We start from the raw sequence: 18,813 nt of genomic DNA, 5'->3' as shown, positions 1-18,813 counted from the left end.
ATCTTGAGGGCAAGGTTTCTAGAGAGGTACCCCTAGGACTTGAGCATTTGCTGCCCTGTGCCACCTTGGGACTCTGCTCCTTCAATTCTGGAGCAGTACCCCTTGGCTGCCCCTGCTGTGGCTCAAGCAGGCCCAAGTGCAGCTCGACTTGCTGCTCCAGAAAGTATAACCTGTAAACCTTGATGGTGTCCACGTGGTGCTAATTCTGTAGGCACACAGAATGCACGAGTTGTGGAACCATGGCTTCCTTTGTCTAGATTTCAAAGAATTTCATGGACAGCCTGGGGAACCAAGCAGAGACTTGTCATAGGGATGGAGCCACTGCAGAGGGCTCCCACTAAGGCAACACTTAGTGGAACTGTGGGAGTGGGGCTGTCCCAAGACCACAGAACTACAGGACCACGAATGTGCAACTCCAGCCTGGGAAGGCTGGAGGCATGAGACTTCAACCCATGAGAGCTGCTGGGTGGACTGAGCCCAGCAAAGCCATAGGGGCAGGGCTGCTCAAGACCTTGGGGGCCCAGCCCAGCTCTAGTGTGCCCAAGATGCAGGACGCAGAGTCAAAGATCATTCTCCAGCTTTAAGACTTAATGTTGGCTGGGCACGGTAATCCCAGCAGTTCGAGAGGCTGAGGTGGGTGGATCGCTTGAGCCCAGGAGTTCAAGACCAGCCTGGGCAACATGGCCAAATCCCATCTCTACAAAAACTCGGGGAGGTGAGGTGAGAGGATCGCTTGAGCCCAGGAGGTTGAGGCTGCAGTGAGCTGTGACACTGTGATCCCATCACTGTACTCCAGCCTGGGTGACAGAGAGGGAGACCTTAACTCAAAAAAAAAAAAAAAAAAAAGAAGAAGACAATTTTTTTTTTTTCTGTTGGATTTTGGACTTACTTGGGACCAGTTACCCCTTTCTTCTTGCTTATTTCTCCCTTTTGGAATGGGAATGTCTATCCTATGCCTGTCCCACCATTGTATTTTGGAAGAAAGTAATTTGCTATTTTCATAGGCTAACATCTGGAGAGAAATTTGCCTCAGGATGAATTGCACCTGGAGTCTCTCCTGTCTGATTCAAATGGGACTCTGGACTTTGGAATTTTGAGTTGGTGCTGGAACGAGTCAAGACTTTGGGGCTATTGGGATGGAATTAATCTATTTTAGACGTGAGAAGGACATGGATTTTGGGAGTCAAGGAAGAATGCTTCCGAAGTTCATGTGTTGGAAACCTAATCCCCAATGCAGCAGTACTGAGAAGTGAGACCTTTAAGAAGTGATGAGGTAATGAGGACTCTGCCCCCATAAACAGATTAATCCTGTTTTCATGGGAGTGGGTTTCTATCATAAGAAGGGTTCCTGATAAATAGATGAGTTCGGCTCCCTTCTCTTCTCTTCTCTTCCCTTCTCTTCTCTTCCCTTCTCTTCTCTCTCTTTCTCTCTCTCATGCAAAAGTGTGTTCTCTTGCCTTTCTGCCCTTCACTATGGGATGACGCAGGAAGGAGGCCCTTGCTAGATGCATGCCCCTCAACCTTGGACTTCCTAGCCTCCAGAACTGTAAGAAAGAAATCTCTGCTTGTTAAAAATTACCCAGTCTCAAGTATTCTGTTAGAGCAGCACAAAACAGACTAAGACATGTTTCTAGAAGTGAGCTCAAGTGTGTCATAAAAAACTGAAAAGATTTCATTTGAAAGTTGTACACAAATTCAATATTTAATAACTCCCCTAAAATTCTGCATTTTAATTTTCTTCCCGTAATTGTATAATATGAGGAAAATGTAAGAAATTCCTTTTCACTCAACTCTAGTACCCCTAACCCTCTTCAGTTTACTCCAGCGTGCCATAAAATATTTCACTTTCTCTGTGTCCCAGGTTGTGAATGCCCTAACACATTTACATCTAGTCACATTACATAGAAACACTAGCACATACAGACAGATATGTGCACACGGGGACATGTGTACATGGAAATTCAAATTTGCACTCACATTCAGACCAGCCGATAAGCACAATGAGACACTCATATACAGACACACAAACATCCCCCGTTAACTGCACAGAAGCAGCTAGGCATGCATGTAGATACCCACACACCAGCAAATAGCTCAAAGATACACACGCATACAATACACAGATATAACTATATAACTGCCTTTCTTTCTTTTTTTTTTTTTTTTTGAGATGGAGTCTCGCTCTGTCTCCCAGGCTGGAGTGCAGTGGCGCAATCTCGGCTCACTACAAACTCTGCCTCCTGGGTTCACGCCATTCTCCTGCCTTAGCCTCCCGAGTAGCTGGGGCTACAGGCGCCTGCCACCACGCCCGGCTAATTTGTTGTATTTTTAGTAGAGACGGGGTTTCACCATGTTAGCCAGGATGGTCTTGATCTCCTGACCTCGTGATCCGCCCGCCTCGGCCTCCCAAAGTGCTGGGATTACAGGCGTCAGCCACCGCGCTCGGCCTAGAGTTTTATTTTTTAACTTCAAAGCCTTCTTAATAGTCTTTCTTCTACGAAAAAAAAAAAAGGAATACAGGTCTAGGCGAAATGCGTTCACCATTTACATAGGCACTTACATACATACATACATATGAACCAAACTACATGAACCTACACACTTACAGATACAGTGTTACATGCGCAGACATAAGAAGACATAGGTCAAGTCCTGCTCACATCCTATATAGATCCAGGCCCTCCCGTGCCCCATCCCACTGGTTCTTACACTAAGAGATTAAAACCCACTCTATTATTATACAAAGCCACTCTCACAAATCTGCCCTGGAACACATCCATATACACATAATACAGACCTGCTCACGCATACAAGCACATGGCTCAGCCTCACTGCTACACACACACAAAGGCAAGCAGGCATGTAGAGCAATGCAGACTCAATCATACACACCCACATAGCCACTGAGGTTTATAAATACAGAGAGACCCTCAGATGCACACTAGCCCTTTACATACACACACACACGTGCACCTGGATCATCGCATATAAACCTGGATACCAACCTTTTGACATTTATAGGCTCTCACAACAGAGATTCACATACATACATTTGCATATTGACCCCTACAAACCTGTTTACATAGGCAGATAAAAACACACTGGCATGCACACACCCAGATAGAAGCATGCTCACATGTGCAGACACACCAGCAGTGCAGGTCACACCCACACTCACAGACATTACACTACCACAGATACAGGCATGTGCACTCATACACCCAGATGTGTGTGCACTGGGAAATATACACACGGGGCCAACCCCCTCCATTCATGCCCGGGACACATGCTTCCTTTCTCTCATGCTCGTGGTTTTACATGCACACTGGGATACACAGAAGTACAAACCCACTTTCATGTACAAACACAGATACACACAGGATATGCTCATTCTGTCACACAGACGTATAGATACAGATAACAGGGCAAATATGCACATAGAAACCCCATTCACACTTGCAGATGGACACATACTATTACACACTGGCATGGCTAATAATTATGGTAGTACGTAATGGCTTATATGGTGCAGAGGACTCATTACATGCCAGGCACTGCTTGAAGTGCTTTTCTTTTCTTTTCTCTTTCTTTCTTTTCCTTCTGTTTCTTTTTCTTTTCTTTTCTTTTTCTCTTTTTTGAGACGGAGTTTCACTCTTGTTGCCCAGGCTGGAGTGCAATGGCACGATCTCGGCTCACTGCAACCTCCACGTCCCGGGTTCAAGTGACACTCCTGCCTCAGCTTCCTGAGTAGCTGGTATTACAGGCATGCGCCACCACGCCTGGCTAATTTTGTGTGTGTGTGTGTGTTTTTTTTTTTTAGTAGAGACGGGGTTTCTCCATGTTGGTCAGGCTGGTCTCGAACTCCCGAACTCAGGTGATCCGCCCACCTCGGCTCCCAAAGTGCTGGGATTACAGGTGTGAGCCACCATGCCCAGCCACTTTTTTCTTTTTCTTTCTTTTTTTTTTTTTTTTGAGATGGAGTTTCACTCTTGTTGCCTAGGCTGGAGTGCAATGGCATGATCTCAGCTCACTGCAACCTCCACCTCCCGGGTTCAAGTGATTCTCCTGCCTCAGCCTCCCGAGTAGCTGGGATTACAGGCGTGTGCCACCACACCCGGCTAATTTTTGTATTTTTAGTAGAGACAGGGTTTCACCACATTGGCCAGGCTGGTCTCAAACTCCTGACCTCAAGTGATCTGCCTGCCTCAGCCTCCCAAAGTGCTGAGATTACAGGCGTGAGCCAACGCGTCCAGCCTCTAAGTGCTTTTCATATAACTCACCCAATCCTCATCCTATGAGATAGGTAATAGTACTCCCACTTTTACAGATAAGACAATGGGGCTTTGTTGAGCTTAGGTGACTTGCCCAAAGCCATACAGCTAATAAATGGCAGAACTAGGATTCAAACACAAAGGCTGCCTCCAGGGACCTTGCAGATCCAACTTACATGTAGAAATACACTCACCTCATGCACAAGTACAGATACATACCACTTTAGCACAAGTACGTGCACACCCAATCCAGCTGATACACTCAGGTATAAATGGCCACACGCACCTAGTCACATACATAAACAAACATGGACACGTTCACATTTACAGACATTCCAGCAGAGATATATATGCCCCGGGAAATATATACACATTCATACACATGCCCACAATCACACACCCTACCCAGACAAAACCACATTATTGAACACACAAAACCTCCAGATATACCACCTACACACTCACACACAGATACACTCACATTCTCAGATATATTCCTCACCCAAATACTCACACATGCTATCCTCATACTCACATGCTGGCCACATACTCACACATGTGGCCGGATGCAGCCACATGCACACCCCCCAGATTCACTCACACTCACACACACACCCACACACTCTCACACCACCCAGAGATGACACATCCTATTTAGATATACACATCCTGATTCATAGCCATGTAGACGTTCAGACATAGGCTGAGCCCTGCTCACATCCTATAGGTCTTCGCGGTCTTAGATATACCCCACACTCTCACATACTCCAACTCAGATGTGCCCACATTCTCCTCAAATACACCTACTTTCATACATATACCCAACACTGATACACCCACACCCTCTCACACAAATCCCATCTAAATACACCCGTTCTCATATACACACATCTCAAATGCACTTACACGCACAGGCCCTCCACACTTATGCAAACTCCCAATTCAGTACACCCACACTCTCACAAACATCACACAGATACACTCAAACTTGTACCCCACCCCAACTCAGAGCCCTCATACCCGAACCAGGCGCACCTACAATCTCTCTCTCTCTCTCACACACAGTATTAAGACACACCCACAATGACACACATACCTTCCAAAGGCACTACACTTACCCACACCCCATCCAAGTACTCACACTCACAAATTCCCAAGCCAAATACATCCACACACACAGACACACACATCATTCTCATACCCATACACACACACACACACACTCCAAATACAGCCCCACTCTTACAGCACACGCACACTCCAAATACAGCCCCTCTCACAGCCCCATGCAGACACATCCACCCTCTCATATATCATCATCCAGATTCATCCCATATAGACCATGGAGATCCACTCAAAGCCACATGTACCACCCAGGTATAACTACATCCACACACAACCCACCTGGACATATCCAACTCTCACACATGCCATCCAGTGCACCTCTGCACACGCCCCACTCCCCAGATCCACCCATGCTCTCATCTCCTCCACACCACCCACAAGCACCCACACTCCATACACACACTTCCCACTCAGCTGTGCCCCCAACTCTCTTTTACACAACCCATCCAGTTATACACATTCACATCCACACCCAAGTACGTATACGCCCGCACTCTCCACCCAGATACAACCAAAGCTCTCACCACACGCCATCCAGACATACCTTACTACACACTCCATCACCCAAATATACCCGTGCTCTCACTCACCTACCATCCGGATACACCCACATTCAAACCCACTCCACCCCCAATACATCCACACACTGTCTCACACACAGCCCAAACGTACCTACACACTTTCTCTTTCACACACCATCTGGATACATCCACACCTCACATGCACCTATATTCTGATACACCCCCCCACTACATCCACACTCGCCTCCAACCCAGTTAAACCCAAACTCTCACACCTCATCCAGATACACATACATGCTCTTCCTACAGGAGACATGCGTGCTCACACCCCTACCACACTCAGAAACACCCCCACTCTCTCTTACACACAAACACAATCTCGACCCCCAATTCTCTCTTAATCACCATCAGCCAGATCTACTCACACTGCACACACACAATGCAGATACATCCATACTGTCTCACACACACCACCCATACACACACTCCATAGACACCCCCAATTATATACACCCCCACCCTCACCCAGATGTGCCCAAATTCTCTTTCTCATGCACACCATCACAATACACCCTATCACACACTTCCATTGCCTAGATACACTTGTGCTCTCACCTACTGACATATCATCCACATATAACCACACTTGGATCTCCCTGACCCCAATATACCCATACTCCCTCATATACATACTCCACCCAGGAAACACCCACACTCTCTTACACACACAGTACAGCCACAGCCACACCAGCAAACACATACGCCACCCAGGTATCCCCCACCCTATCTCACCATCCAGATAAACCCATACTCACACACCCCTCAAATACACACATCCTCACACATATCCCCAACCCAACTCTCACTCATACCATCCTCCACACACACAGGCCACTTTACATACAACCACACTCACCCCCCAATCCCAAACACACCCAAATGCCTCACACGCACACCCTACCCAGAAACACCCATACACCCATGTGCTCTCTCTCTCTTTTTTTTTTTTAGATGGAGTCTCGCTCTGTCGCCCAGGCTGGAGTGCAGTGGCATGATCTGGGCTCACTGCAACCTCCAACTCCTGGGTTCAAGCAATTCTCCTGTCTCAGCCTCCCAAGTAGCTGGGACTACAGGCATGCACCACCACGCCCAGTTGTATTTTTAGTAGAGATGGGGTTTCACCATACTGGTCAGGCTGGTCTCAAACTCCTGACCTTAGGAGATCCACCCGCCTTGGCCTCCCAAAGTGCTGGGATTACAGGCATGAGCCACCGCACCCGGCCCATGCTCTCTCTTACATACATGCAGACCACATCCTTTCTCTCTCACCAGATATACCAGTCTACACACACACACACACACACACACACTCTACTAAGATACTTTCACTTTTATATATACACACTCACATCTAGATTTCTGCCTGGATGGCATAATTTGGGTCCTCTCAGTGAAAACTATTTACCAACCCTAGATATCATACAATGCCACTCTACTCTGGGCCTTTGATGGTTGGGGGGATGAGAAGGGAGGTCTTTGTGTTTCAAGGAATCTTTTTCTAAATAGGCCTCTTTTCCCCAGTAGGACATCAGCCATGATTGGTGCCCACTTCTTGAGTGTGAATAATGACAGGAATTATCCTGAGACCCCCACAAAAGCCCAGTACATGGTCAAGGCCAGAGAAGCCCCAGAATGGGGGTCACAGGCATCAGGTGTCATAGTTTGCCAATCTGCAGGATGTCTACACACTTACAGACAGACATAGTCTCGCAGGGCACCACTGACTCTCAGTCATACACACAAATACATACTGAGGTACACAGACTTGTAAGTATTCTCCCTTTCCATCCCCTTGTCAATAAGGCCCAATCCGCACAGGCCCAAGGCCAAGTATCTCTCTCTCACATCGACTGACAGACACATGCACAAATACCTACACTCATCCTTACACATGGACACACTCACACTGTACTTAGTCATACGTGTACATCCATTTACTCTTAAACATAGGCACGCATGCGTGACATACATTCACATGATATAATGCCCATGAATGACGTACATTCACTCACAAACACAGGGGTACATACAGGCATACCTTCACATGTCCACAGACAGACAGACTTTGTATCACACCCAAGGAGATGATGAACAAACATGGACACAGACAGGGAAGCTCCCAAATGTGTGCACACACACACCCAGACATGACCACATATATTTACACACTCACACACATAAACACCTAGATATGCACATGCTTGTAAATGACATGAAGTATAGATATGCAGACATTCCTAACACAGACTTGTACACACAACTGGGCATGTTCACATGCACATAGACTTGTTCATTAATTCATTCCCATATGCTTACACTCAGACATGGAAATACAAATGTACTCACAAAACATGCCCACACTATCACAGCCAGATATGTACACCATGTACATTCCTACAAGTTCATACACCCATATGAGAAGCTACACAATAAAGAGGAATCATTTACACCTACATTCTCACAGATGGACTTGGACACAAAGGTATATTCACACACATGTACACATGGAAGTACACTCACATGCACACAACTGTACATCCATACAAGAAGGACTGATCCACACTCATCACAGACACACACATCCTCACACACATCCTCACACACACACACACTTAAACACACTTGTAGGCTGAGAGTGACACGCATGGACGTTACCTTACATTGTGTTCTACAACATATGCTCCAGAACAAAGATGCATAAACACAAACACATACATGCAAATAATTAGAACTGTACAAACTGGCACATTCACACATGTGAATATACCTCTGTGTATGCCTGTCTGAATGTACAGGCATACACACAGGCATATTCACACACACACACACACACAGTGTGTGTGGACAGATGTGTGTGGACATATGTGTATGGACAGGCAGGCATATACAGACATGTTCAATGAAACACACACAGCCAGATGTTCACACCTACTAGCATATACACTCACATATACACTCACAATCACAGGCATATTCAAATACACATTCACACTCACATACTCAGAAATTCAGACAAAACACATAATGAGACACGCACACCCAAGTACCTACTCATGCATGCCACAGACATGTACTCACACATAACAGTGTACACACAAACACAATTAGACATATAGACAATGCATCATTTCACCTATGCACACAGCATTTTGCGTGTGTGTGTGTTTTTGTGTGCAGACAGGCATACACCCCCACACACAGCCATACTCACATACATAATCAAATGTGCACATGTAGGCATACCCACAAAATAGACTTTCATTCACACACTCTCCCCTACCCATAAAATTAGTCCTCCTTATATTAGTGTGCCCACCTATATTAACATTTCTCTAATCGGATGTGGACATAAAGGTTTGTCTACAGGTGATATACACTGGAACATGCACACACGGACATCTATATAATTTAAAATGCTGGAGAACCCACATACAGACATTCACAGAAAGTCAAAAGCCTGCTTACACAAATGCAGGACAGATACACTCATATATACACACACACATATACACCCTCTCATACATGCATGGACATGCACATATATGCCCTTAACACTCACAAGCACACCCTTTAGATGCACCTACACTCATGAGCACACACCAATATGCACAAGCAGATACAACTAGGCATTCATCTAATTGGGCATGCACACCCAGGCATTCTGAAACCCACACACTCATACACATACAACCAGACACGTACACTCAAAGAAAAACTGATGCCACACACATATACAACCAGACATTCAACAGGCCTGATGGCTCAGAGAAAACACACCCACACTCAGGCTCAAAATCAAACATGTCCATTTGATCACCCAGACAGACATGCAAAGTCATGCCCACCCCACAGTACACACACAAGCCTACCCAGATACCCACACACTCACACGCATGCCATCACATGGCCTGCTTACACACACAGGTTCATACACAGCCACACTGCCCATGAACAGACATGCACACACAGACTACACACTCAGCCACACATTTTCAGTAGCATGTATACAACCACGCTCGGGCCCAGAGGCCTCCAGACCACAGACCAGGTCCTCTCCCACACCAAATGCTTCTTCAGAAAAGTCTACTTTATGCCTCAAAGCCCCCCTCCCTGCCCCCACAGAGATGGTCTTCTGGGCCTCAGTCTTTCCCCATTCCTCCTCTTCCCTTGGCCACCGACCCCACACTCTGTGTCCCATCACATCTCCATGCCCTGAAATCAGCCAGCAGACCCCGTTCTTCCCCCACCCCAGGCTCTAGGTGAGCAGCTCCCTGGGACGCGTCCCTCACAGGTCTGGCTGCTGCATGGGCCACACCCCAGCTCTACCCGAAGCCCCGTGATCTCAGGAGCTTCAGCCTCATCTCCAGGCCCTGCCAACCACTGACCACAGGCCAAACTCTTGCCAAGTCTCCCCTCAACAGGGAGACACATACATCACCAGGGCCAGGAAGGCTGCAGGCTGCAAGCCAGGCCTCCGCTGGCTCATGGGGGCTCCAGGTTCTGTGTGTGTGTGTGCGTGTGTGTGTGTGCGCACAAACAGGGACAAGTGCAGGGAAAGAAGACTGGAGTGGGGTGGGGGAGGGAGGCTCTGCCCATAACCACTTATCATTCTCTACAAATGAGAAGTATTAACACAGGGCTTCTCCTGCCTCCCTTCCACTACCCTCCATTTGCCCACTTGCTGCCCTCCCCAGATCTCTGCTGAGACCCTGGAGAAGAAGGACCTGTCCCTCCTCCAAGTAATCGATAACACTATTAATCATGAATAATCAGCAACAATATTGACTGTGAGCTTTGCTGACATTGCTTCAGTGCCACCTCGATGCACATCTCTTACTTACATGCACCAACTCATTCAATCCCTACACACACCCATCAGGGAAGGGTTACCAGTCTCTTTGACAGATGGGAAAACTGAGGTTCGGTAAGTGGCATGCTTCCACTAAAGTTGCAGAGCTAGTAGTTGGGGGAAGTGTCCCTGGGAGGATCCATGTTCTCCATGTACCAGGCTTTCCTGCCCTTCCAGATATATGGACCTCCGGCTACTGGGCACAAGGCCACAAGATCCGGGGGGTCTCAGACACAACATGGACATCTGAAACAGAGACAGAGAGCCTTGTGGTGGAGGCTGGGTCCCACACTGTAGGGACAACCATGTTGTTCCTGGCCCCTGCAGGTTGTCATGGGATTGGTCTTTGCCCCCACAGAACCATCAGGCAGCCTAGGGCCTGGAAGTGCTCCCCACCACCACTTCACTGTCCTTTAGCCCTACAGTGACTTCCTCCCCCTAGCTGGGAATCGGCAACATCTTCAGTGGTGAGTGAGCAAAACTCTGCTACCTGTAGGGAGAGATGGGGAGGTGGGGAGGGTGGAAGGAAGGAAGGAAGGAAAGGAGGAAAGAAGGAGTGGGGGATGGTCTGGGCTGGGAGCAGCTTCTCTGTCATGTCTACCCACCTGCTTGCTACCCAGGTGCACACACACACACACACACACACACACACACACACACACCCGGCCAGCAGGCCAGGGATCCTGGAGGAGAGTGGAGGAGGAGGGAGAGGGAGAGGAGCAGCCGCAAGAGGCTGAGCCTGCCCAGGGTGCAGGCATTGTGAAGGGAACACGGCCGCCGGGCTCCCAGGCATCCCTTCCACAGCCAGCACACAAGGAAAGATTAACACAGCCTCATGCCCAAACGCAACCATGATGATAAAAACAGACCCTGTGAGGGGAAACAGGTGGTGGTTCCCTTTCTCATGGGACATTTGGGATTGGGGAAGATGGGGGGAAGATGAGGAGTCCCCAGGCTTGGGTACCAAGGAGCCCCTTGATGGAGCAGAAAGAGACTAACACAGTCAGACAGAGACAGAGAGCATGGCAGTGATGGAGACTCTGAAGTATGTGTGGGGAGACAGAACAGAAGTCCCAGCCCCCCATCCTTGGTGGAGGGATGCTGACTGCTTACCTTGGCTCTCTCAGCAGGGATGTCTTGGAATCCACGATGGGGCTCAAGCTGTCTCACCCAGGTAAATCACAGGCCGGGCCACATTGTGGGACCCTCAGTGATCTGGCGGCCAGTGACACTCCTGCTTCTGTTGCCGTGGATACAGCCGGGATGGTCTAAATCGCAGGCATCAGGGAAAGCAGGCACCGGAGGGGTGCACTGGGTAGGGCTGGGGGTGTTGGGGAACACCAGGTGGGCAGCACACAGCCTTGGGGTGTCCAACTAGCTGGCAGGTGGGGGTCCCGGCAGGTGCTTCCTCCACTATACACTCCCACTCCCATCTTCATGCCACTGCCAAGCTGGGAGGGGGGCCAGTGCTGGCCCCTGCTACCCGTCTGCCTGCCTGGCTGCCGGTCCCCCTACCCCCCCACCCCCCACCCCCCCTCCGTCTGCCTGCTGGCCGCCGCCTTTTGTCCTCAGAAGACACGGTCCCCGCGGGGCCTCTGCCAAGCCTCCAGCAGATGCTCAGGGTCCGGGGCTCCTCCCTGGGAGCACACGGGCCATGGCCTGGGAGAGCCCCAGGTTGGGGGGGCTCTCATCCAGGCTCACCCCGCTCCCCGGGCCTGGCGGGGATGGGGAAGAGGTGCAGGTCCACAGCCAGAGGCAGCAGCAGAGGTGGTGTTGGGGAGGGGATGGACGCCAGAAGGAGGGGGTGGGGTGGAGAGAGAGGCTGGCCTGATAGCCGTGTCCCGGGTTTTAGATCCGGGTTGAGGAGGGTGGCTCAGAGCATCCGAGGGGGGTCCTCATGCAAAACGAGGGCACCAAGGGCCTCCCAGAGGGACCCTCCTGGCCTGGGAACCACCCCGGTGCACACAAATCCAGGTCCCACGATGCTGGGGACACCCAGCCTGGATAGAGCATCAGTGGGGAGTCCGGGGCCCTAAGCTGGACCCCATCAGGCCTGTCCGTCCCCCCTCTCCTCGATTTGCACGGTCCCTGCCTCAGGGGCGGGCGGAGGAGGAGGGAGGCAGGGAGGGAGAGGGAGGGAAGGAGGAAGGCTGAGCAGGCAGGGAGACTCCCAGCTGCCAGCCTGGTCCTCCCTGGGGCGGGGCGGGGAGCGGGGGGGGGGCGGGGGGGGCTGGCGAGGCCAGGGAGCAGCCGGCTGGCTGGCTGACTGGGTGGGGACGCTGGCGTGGCGGCTGTGCTGCCAGGACAATAGCTGGCTGGGGAAGTCAGGCTCGGGCCTTTCTGAGATGCTCGAGAGAGGCATGAGTGGAGGTGGGGAGAGATGGCCAAGAGGCTGCTGAGAGAGCAACTCACATGGGCTACAAGTGCAGAGGAGGCAGGGCATAGAGGACGCTAGGATCTGGGTCGGGACAAAGGTCCGGCGAAAGTTTCTCAAAAGCTTTGGGCTGGGAGGCATGCTTAGGGCCCGGAGAGGTGGGATTCATAAACTGATTTAGAATGGGGTTCTATGGGCATTTTCCCTGCAAGGCCTGGAGGTTGGCTGGGGGGTTGGGGTGGGAAAGGAGCGCTGCCCAACTCTGAACAGCCCCTCTCAGGATATCTCCTGTGCCATCCCCACTTTCTCGGGGCCAGCAGACAGGCAGAACCCATACTTAAAGCCATGTCCCAGGACAACAGAATAGGAGAGGTGACGAGAACGCTTGGTAGGCAGAGATATGAAGACAAGGAAAAAAATATTTGTTTCAAATATGATTAAATTGGGACCAAATGATGCTTCAGTGGTTCCCCTAAGTTACAGCATTCAAGAATTCAAATTATCTTGATATAAGAAATTGTGTTTTATTTCCTTTCTTCCTTCATCCATTGGTTCCTTCATTTATGACAAATGGTTTTATGTTAGGCCCAGTGCTGGGCACTAACAGTACCGGGTGACTCAGACCTATGCTCTCTGCCCTTAGGAAATGCAGGCTCTGCTACCAGACTGTGGACCTGGAACCCACTTGCGTCTGAATCCCCTGGAGAACTTGTAAAGTGTAGATACCCAAGCCTACCTCCCAGAAATACTAATCTAGGAGGTTTTCAGATGGGGCTTCAAAACCCGCATTTTGACAAGGCCCTCCGGTGGTCATTTTTATGCCCACATGCTTTGGGGAGGGAGAAAAATCCATGGAAAATTAGAAAATGTTTTGGAGGCCGGGTGTAGTGGATCACACCTGTAATCCCAGCACTTTCGGAGGCCAAGGCAGGAGGATTGCTTGAGTTCAGGAGTTTGAGACCACCCGGGACAACATATTGAGACCCCGTCTTTATAAAAAATTTAAACCTTATCTGAACATGGTGGTGTGCGCCTGTAGTCCCAGTTACTTGGGAGGCTGAGGTGGGAGGATCACTTGAGCCCAGGATGCTGCAGTGAGCTGTGTTCTCACCACTGCACTCCAGCCTGGGCAACAGAGCAAGACTCTGTCTCGAAAAACAAACAAAAAAAGGCAAAACGGGCTGGGCACGGGCTCACGCCTGTAATGCCAGAACTTTGTGAGGCCAAGGCAGGCAGATTGCTTGAGCTCAGGAGTTTGAGAAAAGCCTGGCCAACATGACAAAACCCCGTCTCTACTAAAAATACAAAAATTGGCAGAGCGTGGTGGTGCACACCTGTGGTCCCAGCTACTCCAGAGACTGAGGTAGGAGGATTGCTTAAGCCCAGGAGGTCGAGGCTGAAGTGAGCCGAGATCGTACCACTCCACTCCAGCCTGGGCAACAGAGCAAGACTCTGTCTCAAAAAAAAAAAATGGCAAAACAATAAGTCTTCTAAAATATGACGTAAGAGAATATCTTTATAACTTTGGGGTAAGGAAGGAATTAAACAAGACAAGAAGTAATTACCATAAAGGAAAGGAGTGATACATTGAACAGCATTAAAATTTAAAACTTCTGGTTATCAAAAGATATCATTAAAATAGTGAAAAGATAAGTCATAGAATTAGATAAAATATTTGCAAAGTATATATCCGGTAAAAGGCTCATATCCAGAATATACAAATAACTTTTACCAACCAATAAGAAAAAGACAGATAACCCAAAAGAATAACAGACAAGATACTTGAACAGGGACCTTGCAAAAGAGGATAGCCAACTGGCCAAAAACTTAGGAAAATGTGCTAAACCTCATTGGTAGTCAAGAAAATACAAAATGAAACCATGCTCACTAGATTGACTAAAAGGAAAAAGACAATACCGAATATTGGTGAGAATGTGGAGTGATAAGGGCTCTCATACAGTATTGATGAGAGTATAAATTGATATAGCCACTTTGGAAACTGTTTAGCAATATCTACTAAGGCGACCACATGCATACTTCATAACCCAGCAGTTCTACTTTTAGGTATGTGCCCATCCAAAATGCATATATATGTTTACCAAAAGACATTGTGGTAATGTTCATAAAAGCACTATTTGTAACAGTGCAAACTGGAAACAACCCAAATACCATCAATAGGAGAATGAAAAATAAATTGTGGTATATTTGCACATTGGAATAGTATACATCAATGAGAAGAAATGACTCACAACTACAATATGGATGAATCCCACAAACATTACACTGAGCAGAATAAACCAGACAAAAGAATACTGTATGATTCCATACATATAAAGTTCAAAACCAGGCAAAACCAATGTATTGTGATAGAAGTCAGAATAGTGATTACCATTGGGGTCTGAGTAGGAGGCCTAAAGAGACATTCTTTCTTTCTTTTTTCTTTTCTTTATTTTTATTATTATTTTTTTTGAGATGGAGTCTCACTCTGTCGCCCAGGGTGGAGTGCAGAGGCACCATCTGGGCTCACTGCAACCTCTGTTTCCCGGATTCAAGCAATTCTCCTGCCTCAGCCTCCTGAATAGCTGGGATTACAGGCGGCCACCACCATGTGTGGCTAATTTTTGTATTTTTAGTAGAGGCGGAGTTTCACCATGTTGGCCAGTAGAGGCTGGATTCGAACTCCTGACCTCGGGTGATCTGCCCACCTCTGCCTTCCAAAGTGCTGGGATTACAGGCATGAGCCACCGCGCCAGGCCAAAGAGACTTTTTAGAGTGCTGGGAATGTTCTGGTTCTTGATTTTGGAGCTGATTACTCAGGTGGCTTAGTAACAGTTCATCGAGAGTGTTCATTTATATGTCTCGAGTGCTTTTCTTTTCTTTTGTTTCTTTTTATTGAGACAGAGACCCACTATGTTGCTCAGGCTGGTCTTGAACTCCTGGGCTGAAGCAGTCCTCCTGCTTCCCAAAGTGCTGGGTTTACAGGCATGAGCCACTGCTCCTGACTTCAAGTACTTTTCTCTTCTCTTTTGAAGGGAAAGGCAAGAAGCTTTTATTGCAAGGCAAAAGTAAACACTTAAGAGAGAGAAGTGCGGGCGTGTTTGTGAGAACGAGTTGCACAGAAGGGAGTTTGGGTTTCTAATTTTATGGGTGTTTCTTTAATTAGGGGGTGGAATAATCATTAGATGTTCTAGAAAAGGAGGGGATTTCAGCTCCCCCACTCTGGTTACCACCCCTTTTCTCCCTTATTTGGGTTTTCCCAGAAGAGTCATGGACATGTCACCCTGGCTGGGATTCTGGCCATTTTCTCCCCCTTATTTCGGATTTTCTGTTATCCCATTGTTTCTTTGCCTAGTTCTTGTTTTAGCTGTTGTTTGAGTTTTTTCATCCTCCTGTAACCACCCAGTGCTCTTCCTAATTCATTCACCCTTCAGAGATTTCCATCCCTTATTCTTAAGGGTTGATGAGGGAGGAGGCCAGTCATCTGTATCTTCTTCTTGCCAATTTAAGGGTGCTGGCCTTGCCTGTCCAGGGATTGGAAATCTCCGGATGCCTGGTCTAAGGGTCCCCAGGGTGCATCAGCAGGTGAGTCCGATTCCGAGACAAGAATTGGCTGGAATCCTTGAATGATCATCATCTTTACATGGAACTGCTGTAACCTGGAAGATATAAACTTTGCCCGGGCCTAAAGATGAGGCTTTGGTTAGCTTGAGCTTGGTGTCAGATACTGGCAGAAGTCAGTGCCTTCTTTAGATGAGATACGTGTACCCAAGTGTCAAAGCCCTGTAAAGTTCTGTGTGGCTGGGAGGCCTCAGGAAACTTACAAGCGTGGCGGAAGATGAAGGGGAAGCAAGGACCTTCTTCACATGGTGGCAGGAGAGAGAAAATGAGTACTTTATGTGTTATACTACTTCAATACAAAGTTTTTAAAAATGAAAAAGTAAAAGAGGCAATCAGATTGTTTCATTACAGTGTGAAGTGAAGGTGGGAACTGAGAGCTGTGGGAGCCCAAAAATGTCAGGGGCGGGGTGGGGAGAAGTGTTGACACCCAAGGTCAGTGTGGAAGAAGTGGAAGTGAGTCGGAAGTTTAAGAGGCAGCATAGTGCAGTGGCTAAGAGCACTGACTCGGGCACCAGACTGCTTGGGTTTGAATCCATGCCTCTTACCCTCCTTGTGCCTCAAGTTCCTTATCTGTTAAATGGGGTGATAATAGTGCTTACAATAGGGTTGTGAGGATAAATGAGGTAATATCTGTGAAGTGTTCGGAACAGTGTCAAGACATAATCAGTACCATGTACCTCTTAATTCCATTTAAAAAGGTGACTAGGTGAGTGAAACAGCCTGTACAAAGGTTTGGGGGGTCCCAGAGGGTAGTGTGTTTGGAGCACGCTGGAAGCAATTTGATGTTGCCTGATGAGGGATGCTCAGGAGGCAGGGATGAGACCCTGAATGCTAGCCTAAGGATCTCAGACTTTATCTCAAGACAGGGATCTTGACCTGGACTCCTGCTATCTCAGTTTGCCCTCAGTTAGCCTTCACTCATGACCTTCCAAGGCCGTCAAGAGAAAGGATTGTTCTGTTGTTGGCGATGGTGAGGAACAGTGATGGGGAAGGAATGCCTTGCGAAGGAGGGTGGGAGGGGCCAGCTGGACTGAACGCCCCCACACACACTCACTATCCACTCTGAAGCAGCTTTCCTCCCTTTGCAGTGGGAGGAGAGGGTTCTCCAGAAAGACCTGTCTTTATGAGATGAGCACACAGAAATCATCAGGCAGAGTTGTAGGGAGAGAAGACAGGGGGAACAAGGGAAACTGAGTCATGCACTTGTAGCCACAGTCCCCCTGCTTTTCTTTTTTGAGACAGAATCTCACTCTGTCACCTGGGCTGGAGTGCAATGGCGTGATCTTGGCTCACTGCAAACTCCGCCTCCCGGGTTCAAGTGATTCTCCTGCCTCAGCCTCCCGAGTAGCTGGGATTACAGGCTCCTGCCACCACACCCGGCTAATTTTTGTATTTTTAGTAGAGACGGGGTTTTGCCATGTTGGCCAGGCTGATCTCAAACTCCTGACCTCAGGTGATCCGCCCATCTCGGCCTCCCAAAGTGCTGGGATTACAGGCGTGAGCCACTGCGCCCGGCCCACAGTCCCCCATTTTGAATCAACTCCAGCACTGCAGGAATGGAAGAGACCTGATTCCTTTCTGCCTGTGCCCCTCTGTTTATCACCCTGAGCAGGCAGGGAGATAAGCAGGTTTTGGAAGATTTAAGAACTCCTTCCATATTTGCTCTTGTTTCTATCTCTAAAATGACAGTACTCCACCATCTGGTGGGCGAAAGCACCTTCATGGGGCTGCGACGGTCTCCTTAACCAGTCAGTGAGGCTACACTGAATTGGGAGAAAAAGTGTCATGTTCTACTATTTCAATTATGCTTTTCAAAAATTCAACTTTTTAAATTGTGAAATATAATGTACAGATAGAAATGTGCATAAGTCTTGTAGATGAAGAAATAGTTATAAAATGAACACCCACTTAACCACTGCTCAGCTCAAGAAATAGAACATTAATGGTATCCAGAAGCCTCCAGCATTAATGATTATTTTATTTTAAAAAATAAAA

The 18,813-nt window shown here is 48.3% G+C and overlaps 1 protein-coding gene across 3 annotated transcripts in view; it reads right to left on the bottom strand.

Moving 5' to 3' along the window:
- The window catches only part of GPR173 (G protein-coupled receptor 173), a 29,523-nt gene extending 16,615 nt beyond the window's left edge, over nt 1-12,908 (bottom strand). For 2 of the 3 annotated variants that reach the window (XM_055106565.2, XM_055106566.2), the window contains exon 1: nt 11,940-12,908. The gene's annotated coding sequence lies outside the window, so the exon portion shown is untranslated. The remainder of the gene's footprint in view (nt 1-11,939) is intronic. The other variant, XM_003805895.6, reaches the window with a different exon arrangement.
- Between the last annotated feature and the right edge of the window lie 5,905 nt (nt 12,909-18,813).

This window comes from Pan paniscus, chromosome X (assembly GCF_029289425.2).
Source record: "Pan paniscus chromosome X, NHGRI_mPanPan1-v2.0_pri, whole genome shotgun sequence".
NCBI lineage: Eukaryota > Metazoa > Chordata > Mammalia > Primates > Hominidae > Pan > Pan paniscus.
The sequence above is the reverse complement of the archived record's forward strand: the minus strand, read 5'-3'. Positions and strand labels throughout refer to the sequence as shown.